The sequence below is a fragment of the Neofelis nebulosa genome, chromosome 7 (assembly GCF_028018385.1).
Source record: "Neofelis nebulosa isolate mNeoNeb1 chromosome 7, mNeoNeb1.pri, whole genome shotgun sequence".
Taxonomy (NCBI): domain Eukaryota; kingdom Metazoa; phylum Chordata; class Mammalia; order Carnivora; family Felidae; genus Neofelis; species Neofelis nebulosa.
The window spans coordinates 26,720,369-26,743,032 of record NC_080788.1 but is presented as its reverse complement, the minus strand read 5'-3'; the positions used below and the strand labels follow the sequence as shown (position 1 = coordinate 26,743,032).

Sequence of the window (22,664 nt, the reverse complement as noted above, 5' to 3'; positions counted from 1 at the left end):
GGGCCCTGAATGACACATTGGATCAGATGGACTTGACAGATACATTTAGAATTCTGCAACCCAAAGCAAAAGAATATACTTTCTTCTCGAGTGCACATGGAACACTTTCCAAAATAGGTCACATACTGCGTCACAAAACAGCCCTTCATAAGTATACAAGAATTGAGATCATACCATGCACACTTTCAGACCGCAATGCTATGAAGCTTGAAATCAACCACAGGAAAAAGTCTGGAAAACCTCCAAAAGCATGGAGGTTAAATAACACCCTACTAAAGAATGAATGGCTCAACCAGACAATTAGAGAAGAAATTAAAAAATATATGGAAACAAACAAAAATGAAAATACAACGATCCAAACGCTTTGGGATGCAGCGAAGGCAGTCCTGAGAGGAAAACACATTGCAATCCAGGCCTATCTCAAGAAACAAGAAAAATCCCACATACAAAATTTAACAGCACACCTAAAGGAAATAGAAGCAGAACAGCAAAGGCAGCCTAAACCCAGCAGAAGAAGAGAAATAATAAAGATCAGAGCAGAAATAAACAATATAGAATCTAAAAAAACTGTAGGGCAGATCAACGAAACCAAGAGTTGTTTTTTTGAAAAAATAAACAAAATTGACAAACCTCTAGCCAGGCTTCTCAAAAAGAAAAGGGAGATGACCCAAATAGATACGATCATGAATGAAAATGGAATTATTACAACCAGTCCCTCAGAGATACAAGCAATTATCAGGGAATATTATGAAACATTATATGCCAACAAACTGGACAACCTGGAAGAAATGGACAAATTCCTAAACACCCACACTCTTCCAAAACTCAATCAGGAGGAAATAGAAAGCTTGAACAGACTCATAACCAGCGAAGAAATTGAATCGGTTATCAAAAATCTCCCAACAAATAAGAGACCAGGATCGGATGGCTTCCCAGGGGAGTTGTACCAGACATTTAAAGCAGAGATAATACCTATCCTTCTCAAGCTATTCCAAGAAATAGAAAGGGAAGGAAAACTTCTAGACTCATTCTAAGAAGCCAGTATTACTTTGATTCCTAAACCAGAGACCCAGTAAAAAAAGAGAACTACAGGTCAATATCCCTGATGAGTATGGATGCAAAAATTCTCAATAAGATACTAGCAAATCGAATTCAACAGCATATAAAAAGAATTATTCACCATGATCAAGTGGGATTCATTCCTGGGATGCAGGGCTGGTTCAACATTCGCAAATCAATTAACGTGATACATCACATTAATAAAAGAAAAGATAAGAATCATATGATCCTGTCAATCGATGAAGAAAAGGCCTTTGACAAAATTCAGTACCCTTTCTTAATAAAAACCCTTGAGAAAGTCGGGATAGAAGGAACATACTTAAAGATCATAAAAGCCATTTATGAAAAGCCCACAGCTAACATCATCCTCAATGGAGAAAAAACTGAGAGCTTTCCCCCTGAGATCAGGAACACGACAGGGATGCCCACTCTCACCGCTGTTGTTTAACATAGTGTTGGAAGTTCTAGCATCGGCAATCAGACAACAAAAGGAAATCAAAGGCATCCAAATTGGCAAAGATGAAGTCAAGCTTTCGCTTTCTGCAGATGACATGATATTATACATGGAAAATCCGATAGACTCCACCAAAAGTCTGCTAGAACTGATATATGAATTCAGCAAAGTTGCAGGATACAAAATCAATGTACAGAAATCAGTTGCATTCTTATACACTCACAATGAAGCAACAGAAAGACAAATAAAGAAACTGATCCCATTCACAATTTCACCAAGAAGCATAAAATACCTAGGGATAAATCTAACCAAAGATGTAAAAGATCTGTATGCTGAAAACTATAGAAAGCTTATGAAGGTAATTGAAGAAGATATAAAGAAATGGAAAGACATTCCCTGCTCATGGATTGGAAGAATAAATATTGTCAAAATGTCAATACTACCCAAAGCTATCTACACATTCAATGCAATCCCAATCAAAATTGCACCAGCATTCTTCTCGAAACTAGAATAAGCCATCCTAAAATTCATATGGAACCACAAAAGTCCCCGAATAGCCAAAGAAATTTTGAAGAAGAAGAAGAAGACCAAAGCAGGAGGCATCACAATCCCAGACTTTAGCCTCTACTACAAAGCTGTCATCATTAAGACAGCATGGTATTGGCACAAAAACAGACACATAGACCAATGGAATAGAATAGAAACCCCAGAACTAGACCCACAAACGTATGGCCAACTCATCTTTGACAAAGCAGGAAAGAACATCCTATGGAAATAAGACAGTGTCTTTAACAAACGGTGCTGGGAGAACTGGACAGCAACATGCAGAAGGTTGAAACTAGACCACTTTCTCACACCATTCACAAAAACAAACTCAAAATGGATAAAGGACCTGAATGTGAGACAGGAAACCATCAAAACCTTAGAGGAGAAAGCAGGAAAAGACCTCTCTGACCTCAGCTGTAGCAATCTCTTACTTGACACATCCCCAAAGTCAAGGGAATTAAATGCAAAAATGAATTACCTGGACCTTATGAAGATAAAAAGCTTCTGCACAGCAAAGGAAACAACCAACAAAACTAAAAGGCAACCAACGGAATGCGAAAAGATATTTGCAAATGACCTATCGGACAAAGGGCTAGTATCCAAAATCTATAAAGAGCTCACCAAACTCCACCCCCAAAAAACAAATAACCCAGTGAAGAATTGGGCAGAAAACATGAATAAACACTTCTCTAAAGAAGACATCTGGATGGCCAACAGGCACATGAAAAGATGCTCAACGTCGCTCCTCATCAGGGAAATACAAATCAAAACCACACTCAGATATCACCTCACGCCAGTCAGAGTGGTCAAAATGAACAAATCAGGAGACTATAGATGCTGGAGAGGATGTGGAGAAATGGGAACCCTCTTGCACTGTTGGTGGGAATGCAAATTGGTGCAGCCGCTCTGGAAAGCAGTGTGGAGGCTCCTCAGAAAATTAAAAATAGACCTACCCTATGACCCAGCAATAGCACTGCTAGGAATTTACCCAAGGGATACAGGAGTACTGATGCCTAGCATCACTTGTACCCTGATGTTTATAGCAGCACTCTCAACAATAGCCAAATTATGGAAAGAGCCTAAATATCCTTCAACTGATGAATGGATAAAGAAATTGTGGTTTATATACACAATTATAGTACTATATGGCAATGAGAAAGAATGAAATATGGTCCTTTGTAGCAACGTGGAACTGGAGAGTTTGATGCTAAGTGAAATAAGCCATACAGAGAAAGACAGATACCATATGTTTTCACTCTTATGTGGATCCTGAGAAACTTAACAGAAACCCATGGGGGAGGGGAAGAAAAAAAAAGAGGTTAGAGTGGGAGAGAGCCAAAACATAAGAGACTGTTAAAAACTGAGAACAAACTGAGGGTTGATGGGGGGTGGGAGGGAGGGGAGGGTGGGTGATGGGTATTGAGGAGGGCACCTTTTGGGATGAGCACTGGGTGTTGTATGGAAACCAATTTGACAATAAATTTCATATATTGGAAAAAAAAAAGAAATTAAGGCCTGTCCCAAGAAGCAAGAATGGTCCCAAATACACAACCTAACCTTACACCTAAAGGAGTTAGAAAAGGAGTAGCAAATAAAGATTAAGCCCAGTAGAAGGGAAATCATAAAGATTAGGGCAGAAATAAATGATATAAAAACAAACAAAAAACAACAGTAAAATAGACCAATAAAACTAAATCCTGGTTCTTTGAAAGAGTAACCAAAATTGATAAACCCCTAGTCAGACTTACCAAAAAGAACAGAGAGAGGACCCAAGTAGATAAAATAATGAATGAATGAGATCAAAACCAACATCACAAAGACACAAACAATTATAAGAGAACACTATGAAAGATTATATGCCAACAAACTGGGGATTCTGGAAGAAATAGACAAAGTCTTAGAAACTCACAGAAAATTTGAACAGACCCATAACTAGCAAAGAAATTGAATCAACCATCAAAAATCTCCCAACAAGAGAGTCCTGGGCCAGATGGCTTCCTAAGGGAATTCTACCAGACATTTAAAGAAAACTTAATACCTATTCTTCTTAAACTGTTCAAAAAAAATGGAAATGGAGGGAGAGGCACTGGGGTAGCTCAGTTGGTTAAACACCTGACTCTTGTTTTCGGCGCAGGTCAGGGTGATATGGTTTGTGGGATCCAGCTCTGCATCAGGCTCTGTGTTGACATCACAGAACCTGTTTAGAATTTTCTCTCTCCCTCACTTTCTGTCCCTCCCCCATTCTCACTCACATGCTTTCCCACTGTCTCTTAAAATAAATAAATAAACTTAAAAGAAAAAAAAAGAAAGAAAGAAGTGGAAGGAAAGTTTCCAAACTCATTCTATGAAGCCAACATTGCCTTGATTCTATAACCAAAGACCTCACTGTAAAAGAGAATTACAGGCCAGTATTCCTGATGAACCTGGATGCAAAAATTCTCAATAAGATACTACCAAATCAAATTCAACAATACTTTAAAAGAATTACCACAGTCAACTGGGGTTTATTCCTGGGCTGCAGGGCTGGATCAATATTCACAAATCAATCAATGTGATACACCACATTCATAAAAGAAATTATAAGAAACATATGATCCTGTCAATAGATGCAGAAAAAGCATTTGACAAAATACAACATCCTTTCTTCATAAAAATCCTTTAGAAAGTAGGGATAAAAGGAACATACCTCAACATCATAAAGGCCATATACAAAAGACCCACAACTAATATCATCCTCAACAGGGAAAAACTGAGAGCTTTCCCGCTGAGGTCAAGAACTCGACAAGGATGTCCAGTTTCAACATTGTTGTTCAACATAGTACTGGAAGTCCTAACCTCAGCACATCAGACAACAAAAAGAAAGAAAAGGCATCCAAGTTGGCAAGGAAGAAGTCAAATTTTCACTCTTCATAGATGACGTGATACTCTACATAGAAAACTAGAACTGACACATGAATTCAGCAAAGTTGCAGGGTATAAAATAAACATACAGATATTGGTTGCATTTCTGGACACCAATAAGGAAGGGGCAGAAAGAGAAATCAAGGACTAAATCTCATTTACAACTGCACCAAAAACCATAAGATACCTAGGAATAAATCTAACCAAAGAGGTAAAATATCTGTACACTGAAAATTATAGAAAGCTATGAAAGAAATTGAAGAAGGAAAACAGAAATGAAAAAACATTCCATGCTCATGGATTGGAAGAACAAATGTTGTTAAAATGTTGATACTTCCCAAATAAAATCTACATATTCAATGTAATCTCTGTCAAATTAACACCAGAATTCTTCAGAGCTGGAACAAACAATCCTAAAATTTGTATGGAACCAGAAAAGACCCTGTATAACCAAAGCAATCCTGAAAAAGAAAACCAAGGCTGGAGGCATTACAATTCTGGACTTCTAGCTGTATTACAAAGCTGTAATGGATGAAAGACATAAATGTGAGATAGGAAACCATAAAAATCCTAGAGGAGAAAACAGGCAGCAAATTCTTTGACCTTGGCTGCAGCAAATTCTTACTAGAAATTTCTCTGGAGGCAAGGGAAACAAAAGCAAAAATGAATTATTGGGACCTCATCAAGATAGAAATCTTATGTACAGTGAAGGAAACAATCAAGAAAACCAATAAGCATCCGACGGAATAGGAGAAGATATTTGCAAATAGCTTATCAGATAAAAGGTTAGTATCCAAAATCTATAATGAACTTGTCAAACTCAATACCCAAAAAATAAATCCAGTGAAGAACTGGGCAGAAGAAATGAATAGACACTTTCCCAAAGAAGCAATCAAGGTGGCTAACAGACATATGAAAAGATACTCAACCTCATACACCATCAGAGAAATACAAATCAAAACCACAAACTTCACACCTGTCAAAATGATTAAAATTAACCACTGAGGAAACAACAAATGTTGGTGAGGATCTGGAGAAAGGGGAACGCTTTTTCACTATTGGCTGGAATACAAACTGGTGCAGGCCCTCTGGAAAACAGAATGGAGGTTCCTCAAAAAATTAAAAATAGAACTACCTTATGACCCAGCAATTGCACCACTAGGTATTTATCCAAAGGATACAAAATACTGATTCGAAGGGTCACATGCAATCCAATGTTTATAGCAGCACAATCAACAATAGCTAAGTTACGGAAAGGGCCCAATGTCCACCGACTAGTACAAAGAAGATAAGAAGATGTGGATAAAGAAGATGTGTTATATGTATACACACACACACACACACACACACACACACACACACACATATACACACAATGGAATATTACTCGGCAATCAAAAAGAATGAAATTTCGCCATTTGCAGTGGATGGAACTAGAGCGTATTGTGCTAAGCAAAATAAGTCAGTCAGAGAAAGACAAATATATGATTTCACTCATATGTGGAATTTAAGAAACAAAACAGATGAACATAGGGGAAGAGAATGAAAAATAAGACAAAAACAGAGAGGCAGGCTAACCATAAGAGACTCTTAAATACAGAGAACAAACTAAGGGTTGCTGGATGGGAGGTGGGTGGGGGGATGGGCGAAAGGGATGTGGGCATTAAGGAGGACACTTGCTGAAATGAGGACTGTTATATGTAAGTGATAAATCACTGGGTTCTAGTCCTGAAACCAATACTACATTATATGTTAACTAACTTGAATTTAAATAACTTAATTTAAATAAATAAATGCATAAATACATAAGTCCATAAATAAATAAAATTTAAAAAAGAAAAACTAAGCCAAAAGTTAGCAGATGGGAGGACATAATAATTACTGTAGCAGAGATAAACATAATAAAGAATAGAAAAACACAAAACTAAAATAAACAAAACCAGGTGTTGATTCTTCAAAATAATCAAGAGAGTTCACAAACTTTTAGCTACACTAAGAGTAAAAGAAAGAAGGCTCAACTAAAATCATAAATGAGAGAGGAGACATTACATCTGATGTCATAGAAATAAAGGGTTTATAATAGTCTAACAATAACAATTATACACCAACAAATTGGATAACATGGAATAAATGGATAAATTAATAGAAACATACAACCTAACGATACTGAATCATAAAAAAATTAAAAAATCTTAACAAACCAGTAACTTGAAAGGAGATTGAAAATGTATTCAAAACCTCTTAGCACAGAAAAGCCCAGAACCAGATGGTTTCACTGGTTATTTCTAACAAACATTTAAAGAATTAACAATCCTCCCCAAACTCTTCCAAGAAATTAAACAGGAAGAAATGTTTCCAAGCTCATTCTGTGAGGCTGGTATCATTATTCTAATACTAAAGCTAGATAAATACACTACAAGAAAAGTACAGACCGATATCTCTGATGAAGTCTGATAAAAAATTCTCAACAAAAAACTAGCAATCCAAAATCAACAGCAAATTAAAAGGAATATACACCATGAACAAGTGGGATTTACTTGTGGATTGCAAGGTGGTTCAACATAAGAAAATCAATTAATATAACACATATACCATTAACAATTTAAGAAAAAAACACATGATAATCTCAATTCATTCACGAAAACATTTAACAAAATTTAATAACCTTTCATGATTAAAAAAAATCAACACACTAGGAGCAGAGGAATTACCTCAACATAATAAAGGCCATACATGAAAAGCCCATAGCTTATAAGGCAAAGAAATAAAAGGCATCCAAAATGTAAAGGAAGAAGGAAAATTATGTCTATACAGAAACGTTATCTTATAAATTGAAAACTCTAAGCATTCTACACACACACACACACACAAATTCATAAAGTTGAGGATATAAAATCAACAAAAATCATCTGGATTTCTATACACTAACAATGCACAACATGAAAAAGAAATTAAGAAAACAGTTCCAGTTATAATAGCATCAAAAATAATAAAATATAAAGGGCACCTGGGTGGCTCAGTCAGTTGAGCAACCAATTTCAGCTCAGGTCATAATATCATGGTTTGTGAGTTTGAGACCCTTGTCGGGCTCTGTGCTGACAGCTCAGAGCCTGGAGCCTGCTTCTGATTCTGTGTCTCCCTCTCTCTCTGCCCCTCCCCCACTCATGTTCTGTCTCTCTCTGTCTCAGAAATAAATAAACATTAAAAAATTAAAAAAGAATGAAATATTTAGGAATAAATTGAACCAAAGAAGCAAAGGACTTGTACATGGCAAACTACACAACATTGGTGATAGATATTAAAGAAGACACTAGTAAATGGAAAGACATCTTGTGCTCATGGACTGGAAGATTTAATATTTTTAAGATATCAATACTACCCAAAATACCAATGACATTTTTGGCAGAAATATAAAATCCTATTGTAAAGTCCGTATGGAATCTCAAGGTACCTTAAGGAGAACAATAATCTTAAAAAGAAAAAGACAAACATTAGCAGTTTCACATTTCCCAATTTTTAGACAAACTACAAAGCAATAGTAAACAAGTCAGTGTGGTGATGGCATAAAGACAGAAATATAACCTAATGAAACAGAATTTAAAAAAAACACAGAAATAAACCCTTGTGTACCTGGCTAAATGATTTTTGACAAGTGTCAAAACTACATTATGGGGAAAGGACAGTCTCTTCAATAAATGATGTTGGAAAAACTGTATATCTACATGAAAAAGAAAGAGGGTATATTTTTATCCTACCCCATATAGAGAAATTAACTCAAAATGTATCAAAGAACTTAATATAATACCTAAAACTATGAGACTCCTAGAAAACTCCTAAAACTACATGGGAAAATATTCATGACACTGCATTTGGCAATTATTTCTTGGATATGACATCAAAAGCCCAGGCAACAAAGGCAAAGACAGATAAGCGGGGCTACATCAAATGTGCAAAACACAACAGCCAAGAGGTGGACATAACCTAAATGTCAATTAATATATGAATACGTAAAGAAAATGTGGTATATACATACAATGAAGTATCACTCATCCTTAGAAAAGAAGGAAATTCTATCATATGCTATATATAGCATGGATAAATCTTGATAACATTATATTAAGTGAAATAAGGCAGTCACAAAAGGACAAATGCTCCATAATTCCACTAATAGTAAGTCAAAAGCCAGCTGTGATCCTATGATTCTATAACAGTATACACTAATGCTAAGTATTCAGTGACTGTACTCTAACATATTTAAGTAGGTGAATACATATGTATTTTCTTTTTTAAATTTTTTTATGTTTACTTATTTTTGAAAAGGGGGGAGGGAGAGACAGGCAGAGGGAGAGGGTGACATAGAATCCAAAGCAGGCTCCAGGCCCTGAGCTGTCAGCACAGAACCTGATGAAGGGCTCAAACCTAACAGTGAGATCATGACCTGAGCTAAAGTCCGGTGCTTAACTGACTGAGCCACCCAGGCACCCCAACATATGTATTTTCAACAGATCCCGGATATGAAATTTTTTGTAACATGTAAAAGCTCTGCATCTAGGGGCACCTGGGTGGCTCAGTTGGTTAAATGTCCCACTCTTGATTTCAGCTTAGACCTTAGATTTGTGGGTTCCAGCCCCACACCAGGCTCTGTGCTGACAGAGCCCGCTTGGGATTCAGTCTCTCTCTCTCTTTCAAAATAAATACATAAACATAAAAAAAATAAATAAAAGCAATGAATCTAAAATAATTATTTAGCTGAATTACTTTAAAATGACCCACACAATGGAAACACTTAAGCTAATTTAAATTCACTACCAGTGTCATATGTAACAGCATTTCTGATATGTTTGTATTACTCTCTAGAAAGATGGACAATGGATAAGATTTATTGAGATAACTTTTTCCAAGATTTTGTTTTTAGAAAATATATGTCTAGATAAAGCCCAAAGCACTGGTCCAGATAAGGGTCAAAAACCATTTAGGAGACCAAATAAAGTTATCCCTTTTCACCATTTCTTGTGCTAATGATGTTCAAAGTTTTGATCTAGAACTGGAAAAATACTGGTAAGTTTTTAAAGATATTACTCTTGTGCCCTTCTGGTAGAAGTAAATATCAGTGCAACTTTTCCAGAAAGTTTGTATCCTTTTGCCAAATAGTTCTGCTTCTATACATTCATGTTAGGGAAAAGCTGTCAGGGTAGGTTGAAAATGGTCAAAACTACTAACAAGGGTATATAGTCTACTTGATCTAAGACTTGTGACTGATTTTGACCAATAGAACATCACAGAAGTAATGTTGTGAGGGAGAATCTGGGTGGTTCAGTCAGTTAAGTGACCAACTTCTGCTCAGGTCAAGATGTTTCAGGTGATGAGTTCGAGCTCCATATTAGACTCTCTATTGTCAGCATAGAGCTCACTTCAGATCTTCTGTCCCCTCTCACTGCCCCTCCCCGACTCATGCTTCCATCTCCGCTCTCAAAAATAAATAACTAAACATTAAAAAAAGAAAAGAAAAGTTGTGTGACTTCTGCACATGACCAGATTCTGGACCCTTATGAATTTCAAATGTTATTTTGTAAATAAGCCCAGACTAGACATCGTGAGGAAGAGAGACAATGTGGAGAGGCCGACAGCATGGAGAGAGAGGCCCAGGTATTCTGGTCATTCTAATCATGGCACCTAAAGCCTCGGCAGGTTAATGAGGCCAATAGGCACCAGCCAGCCCCTAGCCAATCCTCCAGCTGAGCCCACCTCTGTTGATTCTTACTCATAATGTGAAATCACACAATAATTAGCTTTAAGCCACTAAAACTTGGAGTTGGTTATTTTACAGCAATGTCAAATGTGGATAAAAATTGATTCACTGGTGGTGTTTATAGTAATGAGAAAGTACAAAATGAATAAATGTCCAATAATGGAGAGATGTAAAATAATCAAATTACAGTTTTAAAATATTTCATGACACTTGAATATCAAATTTATAATGTTTTCTGGGAAAAAGTGAGGCTACTAAATCCTGTAATTTCACTATTTTTAATTTTTAATAGAAGCTTGAAAGACATATGCCAAAATATTCCTATATGGTAACTTCTGGGTTGGTGTTGTTTTTATTTTTAATTTTTCATACTATTTCACACTTCCCACATTTCCACAATACAATGTATTGTATATACATTAAAAATAAAAAAAACCAAAGGGAAAAATGAAATGTTGCATCCAAAGCAGATTACTTCACTAAGATAACTAACAATTAAATGTGGAGGGAAAAATGTTATACAGTTTAAACAAAACTTCCAAACCTTGTGAAAATTTCTAAAGAAGTTTATAAAATCAGAATGATCTGTTTAGAGAAAAAGTGTTATCATTGAAGACTGGCCTGCTGCCAGAGAGAATTAGTAGATGGATTTAGACACTGAACAGATTCTGCCCTGGGATGACACTGGAAAATCTCCCTGTGGGCCAATGAGACCTAACAGAAAATATGGTAGCATGTCATCAGGGTATGAATTCAGGCAGTAGCTTTCAACAACTTTGCATTATAGTTATGGCTCAAGGTACATGTAATGACGGGAAGGTTTTCAATGTTTGAGTAAAATACTATTTTAAAAACTTTGTTGTAGGAGGATTTGGTTTACTGGTAGGAATATTTTAAAACAAGTGGTTTGAAAATAAGTAGTTTCCTATGTAACAACTGTAAAAACATATATAATCACTCCACACACATGATAGTTATCATACAATATTTGCCATTGGTGATAATACCCAAACTATCCCTAAAGAGTCCAGTTTGCCTTGACCAGAGTCTTTAAAGCTAGATATGGGCAGCTCTAAAAGAGATATCCTCTTCTTCCATTTGTTCCTAAGGCAGAAAGTGGTCAATTGATTCAACCAGATTCAGAGACTGCCTCAGAGAAAACAGACCACTAGAGTATGGACATATCAACTCATCTTTTCCATTCTTCCTGCAATCTACTAGAAACAAGTAATAGAATGTTGTGGATATAAAACCACTGTACATACTAACTACTGCACATCCCTACCTTGTGACAAATGTAACTTAAGGAGTATCCTGCTAAGAAAATGGTTAAAAAGAATCAGTATCCCCCCAATGTAAACAATAGCTCCTCAAATCAAATAGCTAGAAGAAATTCAAGGTCTACAAATGTTATAGAAAAGTAACAGGCTGCAATATTAAACTCAGCTGGGACAATGAACACTCCTGTTTCTATCCAAGATGGTATAATAGGAACTGGATTTACTCTGTCACTTGAAACAGCAAAGAATCAGAAAAAAATGGATAAAACAATGGTTTTCAAGACACTGGATATGTGGCAATGAAAAACAGCAGTCTTTGAGACCAGAAATGTGTAAGATTAGCCTAACAACTGCTTCATCTCACTTCCTTAAAAGAGTTTTCAGGCTGTGACTCATGATACAGCACTCAGTCAGAGCTCAGTGGATTTCCTGAGTTAAAGATATGAAGCTGAGAGTTTACGAGACCAAGGCAATTAGAGTTCACAGAACACAATTCAGAAGAGGGAAGAGCCGTGCAAGAGAATTTTGGAGATCTGCAGAAGCCCCTCTCTGGTATCTGGCAGAGCACTTTTCAGTGCATATGAGTAAGAAAAACTATCTGAAACCAGTGTAAGAACCATCCATAAAGATTAGAGAATGGTTTCCTGTGTTCCCATGTCACTGGGAACAGTGCCCGTCCTCAAAAGCCAGAGTGGAAAAAATAAAAATCCATGGGGTTTTTGGTACTCAAGAAAAAAAAACAAAAACAAAAAACGTCAAGGGGCGCCTGGGTGGCTCAGTCGGTTAAGCGGCCGACTTCGGCTCAGGTCATGATCTTGCGGTCCGTGAGTTCGAGCCCTGCGTCGGCTCTGTGCTGACAGCTCAGAGCCTTGAGCCTGTTTCAGATTCTGTGTCTCCCTCTCTCTGCCCCTCCCCTCTTCATGCTCTGTCTCTCTCTGTCTCAAAAATAAATAAACGTTAAAAAAAATTTTTAAAAAAATGTCAAGAGAATAATTAGCCCTAGAATCTGCCAGAGAACTTCTCCAGATCTGTCTCACAAATCAAAAAAGCAAGATTTAAAATATCAAATTGTTTCCAAGTAACTTAACCACACCCTAAAATGCCACTCAAAAATATTTACAGAAGTACAAATATCCAGTAGTCAACAAGGTAAAATTCACAATATCTAAAATGCCAACAAAGGTTAACAGGCATGCAAAGAATTTCATTATCAGAATCCATGATGTGGAAAATAATCGATACAATAGAAACTGACCAAGATGGATAAAAATGCCAGACTTAGAAGCAAAGATATTAAGACAGTTATTAACTAAGGGCACCTGGGTGGCTCAGTCAGTTAAGCATCTGACTTCAGCTCAGGTTATGATCTCAAGGTTTGTGGGTTCGAGCTCCACATTGGGCTCTGTGCTGACAGCTCAGAGCCTGGAACCTGCTTCAGATTCTGTGTCTCCCTCTTTCTATGCCCCTACCCCACTCACACTCTGTCTGTCTCTCTCAGAAATAAACATTAAAAAATTTAAAAATATATTAAAAAAACAGTTATTAACTATTTTTCATACATAAAAAACAGGGATGTTCAAAAATTTAAGTATAGAAAAGGAAGAGATAAATGAGGCTTAAATCAAACTTCTAGACACAAAGACTATGATATTTGCAATGAAAGCTACACAAAAAAGAGTAACAGAAAATCAGACACTGAATAGAAAGGAATGGTGAACTTGAAGATACAGTAAAGAAACTATCTAAAATGAAACTTAGAAAAACAAATATTTTTGGTAGAAAGAGCATGAGTAACCCATATAACAACAGCAAACAGCCTAAAATATGTGCATTTAGAGTCCCTGACGAGGAAAGTTATGTGGGAATCAGAGTAAATACATCCTTGAAGAAATAATAGCTGAAATCTTCAGAACTGAATGAAAAGTATACACCTACAAATCCAAGAAGCCCGAGGAGACTCAATTATAAGGAAAATGCACCAGGTAAATCATAATCAAATTCTTCAGATCTAGTAATAAAAAGAAAATCTTAAAAGAATTTTCAGGGGGAAAACCATAGGTATCACAAAGGAACAAAGACAAGTACAACAGCATATTCCTTATCACAAAAAGGCAAGTTAGAATACAGTGGAACAATGTCTTTTAAGTACTGAAAAGGAATAAACAAACAAACAAAAACAAAACAAAACAAAATATGGTTACTAACCCTGAATCCTATATCAAAAATGAAGGCAAGTGATGGGATTTCCAGAGTGGCAGGATGAGGAGTTCAGTAGACCCACTACAAAATAAAATAGCCATGTAACTGGCAAAAATTATTAGGACTTAATGTATAACATTGTGACTATAGTTGATGGCACTGTTTTTTTTTTTATTTTTAATTTTATTTTTGTAATTTACATCCAAATTAGTTAGCATATAGTGTAACCATGATTTCAGGAGTAGATTCCTTAATTCTTCCTACCCATTTAGCCCATCCCCCCTCCCACAACCCCTCCAGTAACCCTCTGTTTGTTCTCCACATTTAAGAGTCTCTTATGTTTTGTCCCCCTCCCTGTTTTTATATTATTTTTGCTTCCCTTGTTCATCTGTTCTGTGTCTTAAAGTCCTCATATGAGTGAAGTCATATGATATTTGTCTTTTTCTGACTAATTTCACTTAGCATAATACCCTCCAGTTCCATTCATGTAGTAGCAAATGGCAAGATTTCATTCTTTTTAATTTCCAAGTAATACTCCATTGTATGTGTATATACACACACACACACACACACACACACACACACATTTTCTTTATCCATTCATCCATCGATGGACATTTGGGCTCTTTCCATACTTTGGCTATTGTTGATAGTGCTCCTCTAAACATTGGGGTGCATATGTCCCTTCCAAACAGCATACCTGTGTCCCTTGGATAAATACCTAGTAGTGCAATTGCTGGGTTGTAGGGTAGTTCTATTTTTAATTTTTTGAGGAAACTTCATACTGTTTTCCAGAGTGGCTGCACCAGCTTGCATTCCCACCAGCAATGCAAAAGAGATCCTCTTTCTCTGAGTCCTCACCAACATCTGTTGTTGCCTGAGTTGTTAATGTTAGCCATTCTGGCAGGTGTGAGCTGGTATCTCATTGTGGTTTTGATTTGCATTTCCCTGATGATGAATGATGTTGAGCATTTTTTCATGTGTCGGTTGGCCATCTGGATGTCTTCTTTGGAAAAGTGTCTATTCATGTCTTTTGCCCATTTCTTCACTGGTTTATTTGTTTTTTTTGGGGGGGGGTGTTGAGTTTTATAAGTTCTTTGTAGATTTTGGATACTAACCCTTTATCTGATATGTCTTTTGCAAATATCTTCTCCCATTCTGTCGGTTGCCTTTAGTTTTGCTGATTGTTTCCTTTGCTGTGCAGAAGTTTTTTATTTTTATGAGGTCCCAGTAGTTCATTTTTACTTTTGTTTCCTTTGCCTCCAGAGACTTGTTGAGTAAGAAGCTGCTGTGGCCAAGATCAAAGAGGTTTTTGCCTGCTTTCTTCTCAAGGATTTTGATTGCTTCTGTGTCACATTTAGGGCTTTCATCCATTTTGAATTTATTTTTGTGTATGGTGTAAGAAAGTGGCCCACGTTCATTCTTCTGCATGTCACTGTCCAGTTTTCCCAGCACCACTTGCTGAAGAGACTGTTTGATTCCATTGGATATTCTTTCTTGCTTTGTCAAAGATTAGTTGCCCATATGTTTGTGGGTCCATTTCTCGGTTTTCTATTGTGTTCCACTGATTTTAGTGTCTGTTCTTGTGCCAGTACCATACTGTCTTAATGATTACAGCTTTGTAGTATAGTTTGAAGTCTGGGGTTGTGATGCCTCTTGCTTTGGTTTTTTTTCAAGATGGCTTTGGCTAATTCGAAGTCTTTTCTGGTTCCATACAAATTTTAGGATTGTTTCTTCTAGCTCTGTGAAGAATGCTGGTGTTATTTTGATAAGGATTGCATTGAATATGTAGATTGCTTTGGGTAGTATCGATATTTTAACAATATTTGTTCTTCCTGTCCAGGAGCATGGAATCTTTTTCCTTTTTTTTTGGATGGCACTGTATTTTTTTAACTGAAATTGTTTAAGACAGAGGAATTTACATATCATATATATATATATATATATATATATATACATATATATATACGTATACATATATATGTATACATACACATATATATACGTATACATATATATATACATATATATATCTATATCTATATATATATACGTATATATATATGTATATATATGAGATAATGGATGCGTTAATTAACTACAAGAGAGGAATCCTTTCATAATATATATGCACATCAAATTATCATCATGTATAGTTTAAATATCTTAAAATTTTATTTGTTAATCATGCCTCAACAAAGCTGGGGAGGGGAGAAGAATTTAAAGTCCCTGTATCCTAAGCAAATAGAGATACATTCATTTAAAAAAATCTACTAAATGTCAGTGATAAGATAAGAATCTATGGCATTTTAGCCACAAAATGCTCCCTGCACTTTACCCCCAGATTCATTTTAAAAACTCTATTCTGGCAATCTATGTTGGGTGGGTTTTCCAAGACAGCAGAGGTTTCCACTCCTCCAGGCTGTGAGATTAGGGTTATGGTTTCACTCTGGGAGGGGCAGGTCACCAGTATTTCTCACTCTCCCTAGCTTTATTTTTCAGTAGTTCTGTTTCAGGTAGGCAGGTAGGACTGATCCACTGAGGCCTTCTGCTTAGGGGAGAAGCTTATTCCAGGTACTTTGTACACTTGTATGGCGAAGGTTGCACATTGGATAGAGCAAGCCAAATAGGCCAATGTCACCAACCCCCCTCCCCCACAGTGCCTGCACCAGAGATGTCACTCTGAGAGTAGCGGGCTGCAGTCCCAATCCCCAGGACTATCCAGTGCTATAGAGATTCTTTGCAGAAGAGGAAGGCCATAAGTATGAAGTGCTATCTGCATAAGAAGGGTGATATTATTTGGCACAGAGTGTGGATAATATCATGTCTAAGCATGTTGCTGCAAACAATGGAGATCTTAGAAAACAGCAATTAAGATCTTAGCTTTATGATACTGATAACAAAACAAAACAAAACAAAACAAAACAACAGAGCAACCAAAATTTACCAAAGAGAATCAGAGAAAGAAATACCTACAAAGAATGCTCCTGGAATCACGGTCAACCTTGGGCATCAGAAATTCTGTGCATATGTGTTAAACTATATTTACTAAGGAGCAATCAGAGCAAAATATGAGTACACTGACAACATTCCCCAAGCCATAAAAACAGATACATCAATAAAGGTTGGAAACCTTATTAGCTTAAACACAACCACTGACCAAACACTGGCTGAAGAATAAACTACTCTGACCCAGAAGCAATTCCTAAGGAAATCAGACTTTAAATAAAATCATTTGCATACTTGCAAGTCTGGAAGACTGCGCATGACAAAGACCCAACATCTCAGGACTTGAGTGTGTGTGGGAGGGTGGGGGAGACAGGGAAATCCAAACTAGGAGCCTCTAGTTGAACATGGGGTAAAATGTAAAATTTCAAAACTGTGAAAGTAGTCTCCAAATTACAAAGACATACTCTCATAAAAAAAACATCTAATTGGATAAAGGAACTTAAGGAGAACCATTGTCCAATAAGTAGATCTGCTGCCACAGGCAAGACACAACCACTAGGTAACAAGGCTAAAAGGTGAAAATAATGGGGAAAAAAATCTGAGCAGAGACATCAGAGGTTGACTGTTCTGGAGAGTGGGGGTGAAATTTCTCAGAGCTAATACAGGTAAGTCACTAAACCAATAAATAAAAGAGGACCAAGCAATTAAAAACAATATCAATGCCTAAATGATGGAGGATTGTATCCAGAGTTGCTACAATATATTATATAAAGTGTCAAGTTAAAGTGTCAATTGTCAAGTTTTACAATATATTATCTAAAGTGTCAAGTTTTCAAAAAAAAATATGGACAAACAAAAAAGTGTGACCCAAGCAAGGAGAAAAAAAAAAAGTAGACACGCTTCAAGAGTTCCAGATACTGGACTTAACAGACACAGACCCCTATAATAGCTCAAAACAGCTATTTGAGTTGTTATAGGGGTTTCTGCGTGGCTCTGTTGGTTAAGCGTCCAATTCCTGATTTCAGTTCGAATCCTGATCTCATGGTTGATCAGGGGATAGAGCCTGCACTGTCAGTGCACAGCCTGCTTAGGAATTCTCTCTTTCCCTCTCCCTCTTCCCCTCCCCAGCTTGCGTACGTGCGCTATCACACACACACATACACACACACACACACACAAATTTAAAAATTAAAAAAAATAAATAAAAATAAATTTAAAAAAGAGCTATTATAAACTAAATATGTTCAAAGAATTCAAGAAAACCATATCTGAAGAATTAAAGGAATATGATAACAAAGTCTCATGGAATAGAGAATATCAATAAAGGGAGAAAAGGTAACAAAGAACCAAATGGAAATTCCAAAATGGAAAAGTACAATAACCAAAATAAAAAAATCACTGGACTCAACAATAGATCTGAGCGGATAAAAGAATCACCAAATTTCAGGTTAAGTCAGTAGAAGGACATAAAGAAAAAAAATTATCAGAGATCCAGAGAAATGCAGGATACCACTGAACACACTAATATATGCCTAATGGGAATATCAGAAGGAAGAAGACAAAGTGGCAAGAAATATATTCAAAGAAATAAGATTTAAAATCTTCCTAAATTAGATGAGAAACATTAATCTACACATTCAAGAAACTTAACTCTAAGTACGATAAACACGAAGAAATTCACATCCACAAAAGTAATAGTCAAAATGTTGAAACTCAAAGATAAAGAGAAAATGCTGAAAGCAGAAAGAGAAAAATAAACATCATATACAAGGTAAGTTCAATTAAACTAAAAGCTGACTTCTCATCAGAAATAATGAAAGGCAGAAAGCAGTGGGATGACATATTCATATTCCTAAATATAAAAAAAAAACTTTCAAAATAAAGGCAAAACAAATATATTCCAAGATGAAAACTAAAAGAACTTCTTGCTAGCAGAACTGCCTTATCAGAAACACTAAGAAAGTCCTTCAGATGGAAAGCAAATGACCCCAACAATAATTCAAACAAAAAAACTAATAAAGATAATTATGTAGGCAATTATGAAAAACCATATAATTGCATATATCTTCTCTGTTTTCTTCTTAGCTAATTTAGAAAGTAATTGCAAAAAAGTACATATACAATACATATAATAATTATATTGTTAGGCCTATAACAAGAAATACATTTTAAATTAACAAAAATATGTAACAAATATATTTAATGAAATACATTTAACAATAACAAAAAGACAAGTGACATTTTAATAATAAGAGTACAAGCAGGATGGTGGGAATATAGCTGTTTCAGAATAGGCAATAATCCCAGATGATAACTCTAACCTAACAGGAAAAAATGACAAGAATCAGAAATGATAAGTAGCATTTAAATAGTAAATAGGGGCACCTGGGTGGCTCAGTAGGTTAAGTGTCAGACTTTGGCTCAGGTCATGATCTACCGTTCAGGGGTTCGAGCCCACCATTGGGCTCTGTGCTCACAGCTCAGAGCCTGGAGCCTGCTTCAGATACTGTATCTCCCCATCTCTCTGACTGTCCCCATTCATACTGCTCTCTCTCTCTCTCTCTCTCTCTCAAATAAATATTAAAAAATAAAAAAATAATTAAAAATAAAAAAATAAATAGTAATATAATTTAAAAGACATAAGATTATATAAAATAACAATTTTAAGAATAAATTATTGGGTTTATAATACATATAACACTAATCTATATAATAACACAACAACATCGCTTCTCGGCCTTTTGGCTAAGATCAAGTGTAGTATAATAACACAACAATGAGTGAGTGAATGAAGATATTAGAGTAAATTTCTATAGTTAATTTGTGTTAATTAGTATGATCTAAGGTAGATATTGTTTGGAGTAGAAAAGATTTTGATAAGATGTATGTTGTAATAGGCTTGCAAATACTAATAAAATAGCTACATATATATAATTAAAAATCATTAGTCCATATAAAAACCTGCACAGGGAGATTTATAGCAGGTTTATTAATAATTTCCAAATCTTCAAAGCAACCAAGATGTCCATCAGTAGGTTAATGGATAAACTGTGGTACATCCAGATAAATATTATTCATTACAAAAATAGAAATAAGCTATCAAGCTATAAACAGACATGAAGAAACCTTAAATCCTTATTACCAGTAAAAGAAACCAATTTGAAAAAGTTACATACTGTATAATTCCAAGTATATGACATTCTGGAAAGGTAAAACTATGGACATAGTAAAAAGATCAGTGGTTGTCAGGGTTGGTGAGGAAGAGGAATAGATAGAGCACAGAGGATTTTTTAAGGCCATGAAAATAGGCTGTATGATATTATACTAATGGATTCATGTCAATATACATTTGTCCAAACTGACAGAATGTGTATAACACTGAGTGAACCCTAAGATAAACTATGACTCTGTGTGACCATGATGTATCTAGGCTTATACTTCGAAAAGTATATAATTCTTGTGGTGATGCTGATAATGAGTGAAGTTATGCAAGTATGGGAATAAGGGGTATATGGAAAATCTCTGTACTTTCCTCTCAACTTTGTTGTAAACCTGAAAGTGCTCTTAAAAACTGTTTAAGTCATTAAAGAAACTAAACTGTTATGCCAGGAAATATCCATTTAATATAAAAGAAATTAGTAAAGAAAGCCAGAGAAAATAAACAACAAACAAACTTGAGACATAGAAAACAAAAAGCAAAATGTCAGATATAAATCTAATCATATCAATAATATCCTTAAAAGTAAAATGAGTACAGGGTGCCTGGGTGGCTCAGTCGGTTAAGCAGCTGACTTCGGCTCAGGTCATGATCTTGCGGTCCATGAGTTCGAGCCCTGTGTCGGGCTCTGTGCTGACCACTCAGAGCCTGGAGCCTGTTTCAGATTCTGTGTCTCCCTCTCTCTCTGACCCTCCCCCATTCATGCTCTGTCTCTCTCTGTCTCAAAAATAAATAAACGTTAAAAAAATTAAAAAAAAAAGTAAAATGAGTAAACAATACAGTCCAAAAGAATATAAAAACAAGATGTAATACTGGGTTCTGTTCAGGAGACATATTCTAGAGTCAAAGATACAAATAGTTTGAAATCAACATGATGGAAAAGGATGTATGATGCAAACAACAACTGTAAGAAAATGAAATAGCTATAGTAATATTAGATAAAATACACTTTAAATTTAAAAAGGCTACAACAGGGGCCTCTGGTTAGCTCAGTCAGTTAAGTATCTTCCTCTTGATTTCAGCTTAGGCCATGATCTCAGGGTCATAGGATCGAGCCCTGCATCAGGCTCTGAACCAGGCATGGACACTGCTTAAGATTCTCCCTCTCCCTCTCCCTTCTGCCCTGCCTCTCCCTCTCCCTCCTGCCCCGCCTCTCTCTGTCTCTCTCTGTCTCAAAATAATCCTACTAGAAATAAAGAGAAATATTTCATAGTTATAAAGAGTCATTATTTTGGTAAATACTGGAAGTATTAATGCAGCCCAATTACATAAAGAACAAAAATAACATAATTAAAAGAAGTAACAGATAATTCCACATATCACACTTTACTTCTATTTTCTACTTACAATAATGGATAGAACAAGTAGAAAGCAATTGACAGGGAAATAAAGAATTTGACCAACACTACAAAATCACAAGACTTAATAGACTTCTACATAGAACACTCTATTAAACAACAGCAGAATTTGTATTTTTCTATTGCAGATAGAACATTATATAGGACAAAGCATATGGTAGGCTGTAAAACAAGCCTTGACAGATGTAAAAGGATTGAAATCATAAAAAAAATGTGCTCTTCAACTGTAATGGAATTATATTAGAAATAAATAACAAATTTGGAAAATTCACAAATATGTGGAAAATAAGTAATACATTTCTAAACAAACAATGGGTAAAAAAAGAAATCACCCAGAAATTCCACTTCTACATGTATACCTATAAGAAATTAAAATAGGGGTGCCTGGGTGGCACAGTCGGTTGAAAATAGAGGTGCCTGGGTGACCGACTCTTGATCTCAGGTCATGATTTCGTGGTTTGTGAATTCGAGCCCCACATCGGGTTATGCACTGATGATGCAGAGCCTGCTTGGGATTCTGTTTTCCTTCTCTCTGACCCTACCGGTTTGTGCTCTCTCTCTCTCTCTCTCTCTCAAAATTAATAAACTTTAAAAAATATAAAGAAAAGAAATGAAAATACCTGTCTGCACAAAATACACACATATGCATAGCAACATTATTCAAACTAACCCAAAGTGAAAGCAGTCTTAATGCTTTATTGAATTTTGTTATTATTAATGGATGAAGGGATGAACACATTATAGCCATACAATAGAATCTTATTCATCAAAAAAATTAAATATTGATCCCTGCTATCATATAAATGAACTTTAAAAATTGGGCTAAGTAATAGAAGCCAGTCACAAAGGTGCACATATTTCTATGATTCCATTTATATGCAACCTCTAGAACTGGCAAATCTAAAGAGTTGTCAATGAGATTAGTAGTTGCCTACAGTTTTAAGTGGGAAGG

At 35.8% G+C, this 22,664-nt stretch overlaps 1 protein-coding gene and 1 pseudogene across 4 annotated transcripts in view; one reads left to right on the top strand and one right to left on the bottom strand.

Annotated features, from left to right (window-relative positions):
• The window catches only part of GABRG3 (gamma-aminobutyric acid type A receptor subunit gamma3), a 732,437-nt gene that overhangs the window by 691,455 nt on the left and 18,318 nt on the right, over positions 1-22,664 (bottom strand). The gene's annotated exons all lie outside the window — the stretch shown is intronic.
• Positions 19,863-19,962, top strand: LOC131518559 (U2 spliceosomal RNA; annotated as a pseudogene).